Here is an 11649-nt window from a genome sequence, read left to right as displayed (position 1 = left end):
TTCATTGATGTTTGAACAATTTCCAATCTCTAAAAAGACTTTGGTAAAAAGTAGGTATTCCTCTAAAATCAAGTTTATTAGAATCCATTAAAAACAAAACAGTGTCCAAGCCCAGTCCACCAACTCTACGCAGAATGCACTGAGCCAAAGGTCTCCACACCAGTTTTTCAGATCCCAGCAAGAATTTCTGTAAATAAAGAAGACGATAAGCAGCACTTCTGCTTGCCAAATGCACTAAACCTTGGCCTCTGTCTTCTTTAGGCAAAAATAAGACACTTTGAGGAATCCAATGCAACTTGTCCCAAAAGAAGTCCACAATTTCACAGTACATAACTTTAACCATTGTTATAAAACCAGGGCTAAAACCAAAAGCTTCTAGGGTGTGCCACAAATAAAGGTGCTCAACCCAATCAAAGGCTTTCTCTTGATCTAGAGAAATAAGACCAGTGCATCTCTAACTAACGCAATATTGTCAAAGATTGATCTATTGGGTATGCAAAAAGTCTGATTATAATGTATCACCTGTCCTATCACCTTTCTTAGCCTTAAGGCCAGAGCTTTGGATAGGATTTTGTATTCAGAACATAAGAGGGAAACAGGCCTCCAATTTGCAATATTGTGCAGATCACCTTTTTTGGGCAATAAGGTAACAACTGCCCTTCTGCAACTAAGTGGAAGTAAGCCTTTTTCCAGGCTGTCATTAATGACAACTAAGAGATCTTCTCCTATAATGTGCCAAAAAGTTTTATAAAACTCAATGGGTAAACCATCAATTCCAGGGGATTTCCTATTTTCCATACTCATCATGGCTACATAGAGTTCCTGTACTGATAAAGGCTGCTGCAATTCTACATTAATCTCATCATCTATTTTGGGCAGTCCATCATAAAACTTATTAACAACTATCATCTTTTCATTAACCAGATCAGTTGTATATAATTTTGCATAGTATTGTGCAGCAAACTGCCTTATCTCAGCTGGTTTATTGAGCTCCTGTCCTGTATCTGAATTCAAGGAATGGATAATTCTGCTTTGACCATTTTTCTTCTCCAGATTAAAAAAAACTTGGATGGGGCATCCATTTGTGTAGCTTTCTGGAAGTGTGAACGAACTAACGCTCCTTTCGCCTTAACACCCAACAGGTCTGCCAGAGAAGCTTTTTTAGATGTAATATTTTCAAGATATTCTCCTTTTCCTGTAGAATCTGATAAAAATATGTAGATCCATTATCTCAGCCTCTAATGCTTTCAATGATTGAGTTATGTCCCTCGTAACATTGAGAGTGTACTGCTGGCAAAACATTTTAATTTGTACTTTCTCACAATCCCACCACTGTTGTAGGGAACAGTACCTATGTTTTTGTTGTTTAAAAATATTCCAAAAAATAAATCAATCTTTAAAATTATTATCACCTAAAAGCATATAGATGCATTAAAATGCCAATATGCACTATTTGACTTTACAGCATTAGCTGTTATATTACAGAGAACAGCACTGTGATCAGAAAAACCTACAGGAATGATTTTACAATGTTAAAAAATATTAAGATGATGTTGAAAACTATAAACTCTATCAAGTCTTGCCAAAGAGAGTAAATTGTCTTTACAATGAGCCCATGTATATTGTTTTAATTTTGTATTCATATTCCTCCAGACATCTGAAAGATCAAACATTTGAATTAGTTGTTTAATAGCCCTCTGAGATGCAGCATGTGATTCTAAATTATTCCTATCCAATGTATCGTTCTCAGTACAATTAAAATCTCCAGCTAGGAATAAAAATTCATCTGTGTTTAAATCTTTCAAAGTAGAATTAATTAAATTAAAAAACAATACTCTCTCTGCTCCACAATTAAGAGCATAAATATTTAAAAATACCATTACAGTATTCTCAAATCTAGCCTTCAACTTCATTGAATATTGGAATTACATTCTTGGAAAATAAAATAGCAACACCTCCATTAGTGGAGGATTTATGACTTAAAATAACTTGACCATTCCACTCTCTTTTCCAGTCCACCTCATTTCTAATGTCACTATGCGTTTCTTGTACAAACATGACATCAACAGACTTTTGACTTATGAATTCAAACAACAACATCCTTTTTTGAACATCTCTAGCTCCATTTAAATTTAGAGTTCCAATTTATAAGTGATTCATTTTATTATTCAGATTTGAAAAGTCCAAAAAAAAAAAAAAAAAAAAAAAAATTACACACAAACAAATTAACTAGAGTTAAATGTTTAAACTGTAACGTCCCTGTCATCATTAGAGATTTGCTTTTTGAGCTTGTTTACAAATTTCCGTAAACGGTAGACCTCAAGTTCAGAAAAAGACTCTTCTTTCATAAAAAATCTAGTGTCTTTTACAAATTGTGCACAGTCAGGGAAATAATCTTCAACACGTACTCCCTTTAACCCCTTCGTTTCCTTAAGAAACAGGCTAATATCCTCAGCTTTGTACAATACATTCAAATTTTTACCTTGAGAGCAAAAAGAAGCATTGGAACACACAGAAAGACTAGAATCAGAGTCATCATTACTATCCGAAGCTGAAAACTCAACCCCACAATCATCTTTTTTAACTTGTTTACTTGTTTTAGCACCTCTTTTTTTCTTCCTCTTAATTGGAATTTTAAAGATTGGTTCAGTTTCCATTTCCAAGTCACATTCATCAGTCAGTTTCCTTTCTTCATTCCCAAGTTCCCAATTCTGCTTTAAAGATACCGGAGATGTAATACTTTTTGACTGAATTTCAGCAGTCTCTGTCACTACACCTTCCACAGAATTCTCATCCACAGGAGGAGAGTCAGACACCACCACCTCCTCATTGCTCACTCCAGCAAAAGGGTCATTTACAGCCTCATTTCTTTCATTCTGCTCTGTGTTTTTATTTACTTTGTCTGGGCAGGCACGAATAAGATGACGCATTTTGCCACACCCAAAACACTTCACCTTGGTGTCAGATGTTGCACAGACAACATAATCAAAACCATCTATTTTAAACTTGAAGACCAGGTCAAGTTCATCCTCACCATTGTTAAGAATCATGAAAACATATCTCCTAAAAGAGACCAAATGCTTCACTAATGGCGATTTGCAACTGAGAGGAGTCTTCTTAATGGGGGAAAACAATTTTCCAAATCGCGACAATTCCTTAGCAATTACCTCGTCCTTTACAAAAGGAGGTACATTGGAAATTACTATCTTCTTTGAGGGTGTACTTAAAGGAAGTACCGGCGTAAGTGAACCTTTTATTACAACACCTTTTTGTACAATTTCATTCGCCTTCTCAACAGTGCTAAAAACAGCACAATTGCGTTGTTCATTCGAGATGCAGATACAATATTCTCATGACTCACAACATCACCTACAGCCAAACAAACATCCTCTACACTGACATTAGATTCTATCTTTACTCCGTGACGTCGCGTTAACTGGTCAAAGCCCATTTTGTTTGAACTCGTCATGCTTCCAGCCTAACGCTGTCAACAGACTTTCCAAACGATCTAACTAAACTAAAAAAAAAAAAAAAAAAATGTACACACAACTCAGCTCAAAACACACAAAAAGAACAAAGAAAAAGAAAGTTTGAAAAAATAGAGCACTCTTACCAGCCACAGATGGCTATCACTTGCACTCACACTCAGCACACACCACTCGCTCAACAGACGCTCACGCATGCGGAGAGAGAGAGAGAGAGAGAGAGAGAGAGAGAGAGAGAGAGAGAGAGAGAGAGAGAGAGAGAGAGAGAGAGAGAGAATTAGAAGGTAAATATCCACTAATTATAAAAATACAAAAACCGGCAATCAAATTCTGGAAACATCTAAAACTCAGTGACCCCCACTCATACCATTATAAAGCCCTGCACCAATATCTTTTAACCCTCATCACACTGAAGACCCGGACCACAACAATACTGTTAAACTAATTAGATACAGCCAAATTACAGCACAAATAAAACAAAATGATATCACTTATTGGAAAACTCAAATGCAAAAACAGAGTAAAATGCAATGCTATCTGGCCCTAAAAAGAGAATACACCATGGCAGAATATCTGTACACAGTAACAGATAAACTGACAGCCACCTTGACAATGTTCAGACTCAGTGGACACCTCAGAATAGAAAAGGGCGGACACAGGAAAACATGGCTACCACAGCAAGAAAGGTTGTTTCCACACTGTGATCAAAACACAAAACATCGAGACAGAGCAGCATTTCCTAACAAAATGCACAAAATACACAGACAACTGTTTAACAAGTGATGAAAAACTGTCCTTTTTATTAGGAGAACACAAGGACTGCTGCGTGATAGCTTCACAACATGTCTCTGTCTGCCACAGAATGAGAGACTGACTTGACTCAATTATATTTTTCAATTATATTTTATTATGGCTCTTATAGTTTTTTAGCAACATTTTCTTTTTCCTTTATGTGCAACTTTAAGGACATTTTTTTTATTATTTAACATTATCCTTTTTACCTTATATGTCAAGTTTGCATTGTACAAATATTTGTCATCCCAAGAAAGCACCTTAAAACTGAAACTAAAACTGAGAGAGAGAGAGAGAACATAGCCAAGATTAGTGTTCATTAACGTTAAAGTATCTACCAATACAAACTGAGTTTATAACAGAATAGAACCAATATTTTTGAGAGCAACAACAAGCGCTGACTGACTGCACATAATTCAAAGAGGTACTGACACATATAGTCAGATTTGTTTTCCTCCTAGTTATGATGTGAGGTCAGACAGAGTGCAAATAATTATCGATTTATGAATGAAAAAATAAAAGATTATTGTAACGTTTGGAAGGAAGTCACGAGAGCTGGATCTAGGTGCGGCTAAACAGTATTTAATCAAATAAACAAAGTACAGAATAACGGGGTAAACACAGGAACATAAGAAACATCCACGATGGGAAAAAACAGGAACAAAGGAAACATCCACAAAGGGTACTGGTCATACACAGAAGGTCAAAACACATAACAACTAACAAGGAATGAGCAAACAACAGGGCATTAAACAAAGACTAATGAGTTAATGAAACACAGGTGAGGACAATCAAGGACAGCTGGCAGTGATGAGGGCAGGGAATTATGGGAAATGTAGTCCAGGAGTAACAGATGACAGGGGAGAAACACAAGGCAAACAACAGTGAATCATGAAAATAATGAACACAGAAAGAAGCATTCTCCTCAGAAAAAGATGTTGGTTCCGTGCATATACAGTCATAGTAGTTTGCTGTAATTAGTTTATTGTTGTAATCATCAGATAAAGTATAATTTACTGTAATTCATTGCACATAATCATTAAGGAAGTGTCATTATGAATTAAAAAAATAAGACAATCTACAATAGAAATATAAAGTAACTGACTACAGTTGCCTCTTATAATTTAATTAGCCATGTATTGTATTACTGAAGTATGTGTGAGATATATAGAAAAAACATGACACCATTTTTCATTTTATTTATTTATTTATTTCATCATGCTACTCAGCAGTTCTGTAATGTCTATGCCATTAATTGTCCATTCAGCAACATTGATGTTTCAGTTGTTTTACCACTAGGTGTCAGTAGGCACACTGTGTGTAAAATGATCCTTCCGTTTTAAGAAAAAGAGTGACGTTGCATTTATATTCAACATACTATTTGCATTGTATGCAAATGTCTCTAGAAATAGTACTAGTACCTATTAAGTTCAGGGATACCTGAGGGCTAAATAGATACTAGTCAATAAAATTAAGTACTAGTACATATATTTTTTTAGGATAGTAACATTTAAATAGATACAAGTCACTATTAGAGTAAGTACTAGTATCTAATGAATAAGTACTAGTATCTATTGAATAAGTACTAGTGCCTTATGAATACATACTAGTACTTGTTGAATAAGTACTAGTAACATAAAAATAGATACTAGTAAGTTTTAAGGAATAAATGTCAAAATGGCTTGCCATACACCTGTGAACTAAGGGGAACTGACATCAAACATCCACTGATCCTGACCTTGACACCAGTTGATTAAAAGTCATCACAAAAATGGCTCAGCAGGAAATATTTTAAGCATGGCTTAAATGTCCATTTGGGGTCACTGTACATTTCCATTTCTGGTTGCAGCCACACCATCTCTATGTCCATAAGCAGAAAAATACTGCCTTCAAAGGCAGTATATAGAGGTAAGAAGGCATCAAGGCATATCCAAATCCAATTTTTCTCTATTAAAATGCCTTCATCTGATCAGATGCCTATGTTCTGTGTACTGCATGTAGTTTAGTAATTGGTGGGTTAAATAATACATAGAATTTAAAAAAAGCATCTGATGGAATGGTTTAAAGAAGAAAATACATTTATGTATTATAAGTGTCCATTTTTCTGCTTAGACATAAGCATTGCAGTCAGTCACTTAATATATAGGTGCATTTTTAAAGCTTAATTGATTTTGTTTTAGATAATTAGACATAACTGTATGGTACCTTTGAATATACAACACATAGAGAGCACTTTCCTACTTCCGTCCCCTGTATCATTGGATGATTTTCATGAGTGTTGTCATTATTTTATAATATGTATTCTCCTATGAATGGTGCTTTTTAAATTCAAAGATCCATGTAATACAGTATAAAATCAAAATGGACTATTACTGTCACCATGTTCATGTAAATTTGTCAGAAATTTGGCATCATCTGCTTCAGAAACTGTATTTTGTTGCAGGATTATTTTCAGAAAGTGTAAATACCATTTGTGCATGGTGCAGGACATGCTTACTTTGTGATAATTAATTATATATTATCCTTACTTTTCCTCAGTAAAAAACAAAAAACAATAAAACTGCTAATATTATTTTGAGAACATTGTTTTAAATTGCGGAAGGAGAAGTCTTATGTTGTTCATGCTTTTATTTAGCACATTTTTAAGTGTGTGTATCCCCTGAGATACGTTGCCAGATTAAGGGAAGAAAAAGGATTAATCCACAAAATTACACATACACATTTATTACACTTACACATGTCATACATGCAACCTTAAAGCTAAACTTTTCTCAGTTTTGTTACACACAGTGCTGGGTAGTAAGGGATTACATGTAATCTGGATTATGTAACATTACAAAAATCAAGTACTTGGAATTGGATTAAATTAAATTTTAAAATATTCATAATTTGACTACAGTTACTTTTTATGGATTACATGATTACATATTAAGGAGACAACAGCAGTAAATTGTTAATCATTTATTGATCACCCTTATTCTCTTTTTTTCAATCTTTTGCATTTTTCATTCTAAATCAGCATACCACTGATATACCTAGCACCATAATTGCTGCTGCTCATTTTATAATCATTTTATGTTGATTTTATGATTTTATGACCAATTAATGTTCGTATTGTTTCTATTGTTTTATGCACTTAAAATAAACTTGATGTCTCAATGTTTTGAATTATAAACTTTGGCCATGCACTGTCATTGCTGTTAGATTTAATGTTTATTGTATGTTCATTCATGTAATGTTTAATGCACTTTTTAAAAATGTCATAAGAAGCAAATTTTTGTGAGGCTCGTTTGTAATAAAGAATGGAATACATTTTCTTTCTTATTGTACTTTTGCGATAAAATAATACAAGGTTATCCTACTCAAATGCATGTGACATCAAATTAAATAGAATTAGGTTGGAAGTAATCCAAAAGTAATCAGATTAGATTACCCTGATTGCATTTTTTGTCATGGAATTTGTAATCAGTATCTGATTACAATTCACAATTAATCTGCCCAGCACTGGTTACACACACACACACACACACACACACACACACACACACACTCTCTCTCTCTCTCTCTCTCTCTCACTCTTTCACACACACTAACACACACACACACACACACACACACACGTATGATATGTTTTAAAATAAGAGGGGAAGTCAGAAACTCTTTTTTTTTTTTTTTTGTACCTTAATAGGGCAACGTATCCTGGAAGATACAACTCATAAAATCCAAAATATATCATATATATATATATATATATATATATATATATATATATATATATATATATATATATATATATATATAACTTTTCAAAATGTTTAATTCTGAGACTCAGCCTAAGAAACTGCTGAAAAATCACAATAAAACTTGAGCCAAAAATAAACTTTCTTTCCCCTTATTTTTCCGATTTGACATTATATATCACATAAATAAGGTAGCTCTGAAAAACTGCTTTTTTTTTTTTTGTTCCCAATCATGTCACCTGTAACTGAGTAAAATTGTGTGTTGATATTACAAAGCAATCAAAAGCTATAGCATTACAAAAATAATTTATCCTATTGTCCAAAAATGTCTCCAAGTGTCCAAAAGCCTTTCCAAACAATTAAAACAGTTGTACATAAGAACTAATTACACATGCAAATACAGCAATGACTAAAGGGAAGCTCTCTCTCCAAAGCATGCAGACATGAATAATAAGATCTCATTCAGTTCCATTCTGTGTCATTTGAGCCATCATTGAGTCTGTGTCATGTACTTGGTGCCATCTCCTGGTGGCCATATGTAATTAGAGTGAACAATCATCTCTGCCTACATTTGGATGACTTCCACCTCTGGTTGCAGCAATCTGAATCCTAATACGACTGGTTTAGCGTTCTATGACACTGGACAACGTACTACATCATTTCCGATGAAGTCATCTGATCCAGGAAAGCTAACTTGTTTTTAGCCAGATAGCACATAATGTGCTGTGTGCACATTGTGCTTTGCATGGACTATCTAATGATCTATGCATCCGATTATGTTGAGTGTGGGCTTGTTTTAATGGGAATCCCATTCTGTAAGTAATGGTATTATATTTTATGTTCTGTTTATTTTTCGTGAAGTTATAAGCAAAAACATGTATGTCAAAGACATGTACTTAGCTGGTACTCTATGAGTAAAACAAATAGGCTCGTTGTATTCTACTCTTTGAGAGCTTTTCACCGACATATGATAAATGGCTATTTGATGAGTCTGATTTTTTTTTATCATTTTTAACAATTTTTATTGATTCCATACTCAAATTAACACAAACAGCACATGAAACACGGAATCAACTTGTATCAATATATGCCCCTCCCTCCCGTCACCCAACATACATCCCAGTGGTCAGACATTGAATAACAACAGACACACATATAAACAGACAGTCCAAAGAAAATACTCGATGACTTAAAAATACATAAAAAATTAACCAACAAAAAAGAAAAAGAAAAAGGGTTCCACATATTAATTAATTTACATATATTTAATCCGAATTGTCCCTCTCCACTGCTCCTCCCTGGCAACCTTCTAGGAAGGCCAAATAAGTGCCCCACTTCTTGCCATAAGCACCCAAACTGCCCAGCCATCTATGTGACATCACTTCAAGAGCTGCCACTCTGCCCAACTAAGTGCACTACTCATGAAATGAGGACGCACCAGCCAACTTCCATCCCCTAAGAATTACCTGCCTGCCGATCATCACGCTGGTAAGGACCCAGTTTTTTATGTTTTTTCCTTATGTTAATACCCTCCCTATCACCCAAAATACAAAGTCTGGGGCAGAATAAAATATGAGTGCTCAAGACCTCACAGATAAAATTCTGAACCCTCGACCAAAACTCCTGAATCTTAGTACAGAACCAAAAAACATGGGCTATGTCCCCATCCTCCAACTGGCATCCCCAGCAAGTAAGTGTGTCTTTAAAGCCAAGCCTATACAATCTAGAGTGAGTCTAATAAAAACGATGCAGAATCTTAAATTGAATGAGGGAGTTTGATGTTTTTACAGATTACAATAATATGTACAGTGCAAAATTATTAATAAATTATCAAAACAGAACACTTCTGATCCGTCTGCAACTCAGTTGTTCAGTTTTGGTCATAATGCCAACATGCACTGTAAAGTACAGCTTCTAAGTTTCAAACTATACCTATTTTGTGTTGATCAAGACTGTAGTTATTAATATTTTGATTATTGGTAATTTATTGTTTATATATATATATATATATATATATATATATATATATATATATTTTTTTATTTTTTTCAATCCGAGCTTAAAGGGTTAAACATGTCCGGAGGTATTCACTTATGGATAGGTACCTCTTGCTTCTTCCATTTTCTCACAAAATTATTTTTTTTCCTTGACTATCATTAAGTATGTGTGAACCCTGTCAGATACAAAAATAATGCCAAATGTGCATTATACATATTTAAAATCTAGCATTTATTTCAATGAATGAATGAATTTAGACTAAAGGATGGTTTCTATAGAATTGTCACCAAAGTCAGACAGAAAATACATTGGTTTTGACAGCTGAAATGTTGACAAAAAAACTATTTCTTTCCTAATGCTTTCACAGCAATATCTGACAGTGTTGACAAAAAGTAGGGACTCTACTTTTTAAATAGTTTTAAAATAGTAGCAATGTTCCTTTTAAAGAAACATTTATATTTTTGTTTTTCATAAGATAAATATGCATTTTAATTTATATTGTGTATTGAGTTATGGTCTGTGGACAGGTGGTTTTATCTCAAATGTAGGGTACAATGGGGCTAAAGGCCTCCCGGGATAAAAGGCACTTTTGATTTTATTTTCTTCCAAAACACTAAATAGCAACAATAATTACCACAGTACTTTCCTCAACACCTGTTTGTCACCATACACTGCAAAATATTCCTGATCCATGAGATCATTGCGTGCAATGTCTAAAGTTTGATTTTAAGGTAATTTGATCTAATATTTAATATTTTTTTTAAATGTTACAAATGTATGTAGCTAATGAGAATCCCTGAAATTATTACATTTATTTTGAGATAATATGCTTATTTGTCATTTTCAGTTTAGTTCAAGGTGATTAAATCAAATGTTTTTAAATAACTGTCCAATAACTGAAAGGATGGTATTGGGGTAAAAAGTCCCCCTGTTGCAGGGGCTAAAGGCCCCCATAAAATATATTGTTTTTATTAAGTGGTGGGAATTTATTTGTTTTGAAAAATGTTCAAAGTGGGCTCACATATACAGATCCAATTATAAGGAAATTAATTTGTTTATAGAATACATTAGATGTTATGAAATGCCACATGTGATTGAAATGAACAGAAAATAGTTAACCCTTTTCTGAATTGGTTATTTTGAATAAGTATTATCATAATTTGTAACTCAGAAAAGTAGCTTGCTTTCTCAATATTATTTGCCTAAGTTGACAAAGTTGGCCATATAACTATTGCCCATACATTTACACAATAACACTACAGTATATCTTGTGTACTTCACACAAAATTATGTTGCTCCATCAATATTCAATAAAAATACATGTATTTTTCTGTCTTGATATAAAAAAGCAAAAAAGCAAATTTTCCATAAGGTGTGCCTTTAGCCCCGTTGTACTCTGTCAAAATTTTGATAAAAAAAAATAAAACTAACAAAAAAAACAAAAACAAAAAAACAATGAAATAGTATTTGTACTGAGAACATAGTGCTAATTTCTGATAAATTTTGTGATGGAAATGTTGCTATATTCAAAGCTAATGCAGGTAATGTGGTGGGATGTTTTGCCCCACGTCTCAAGCTTTATTGAGGACAGACTGGATGCACATTCACATCTGTTAGCAGTTTGAAGCTTTTAT

Source organism: Myxocyprinus asiaticus, chromosome 35 (assembly GCF_019703515.2).
Source record: "Myxocyprinus asiaticus isolate MX2 ecotype Aquarium Trade chromosome 35, UBuf_Myxa_2, whole genome shotgun sequence".
Taxonomy (NCBI): domain Eukaryota; kingdom Metazoa; phylum Chordata; class Actinopteri; order Cypriniformes; family Catostomidae; genus Myxocyprinus; species Myxocyprinus asiaticus.
This window is presented reverse-complemented; position numbering follows the sequence as displayed.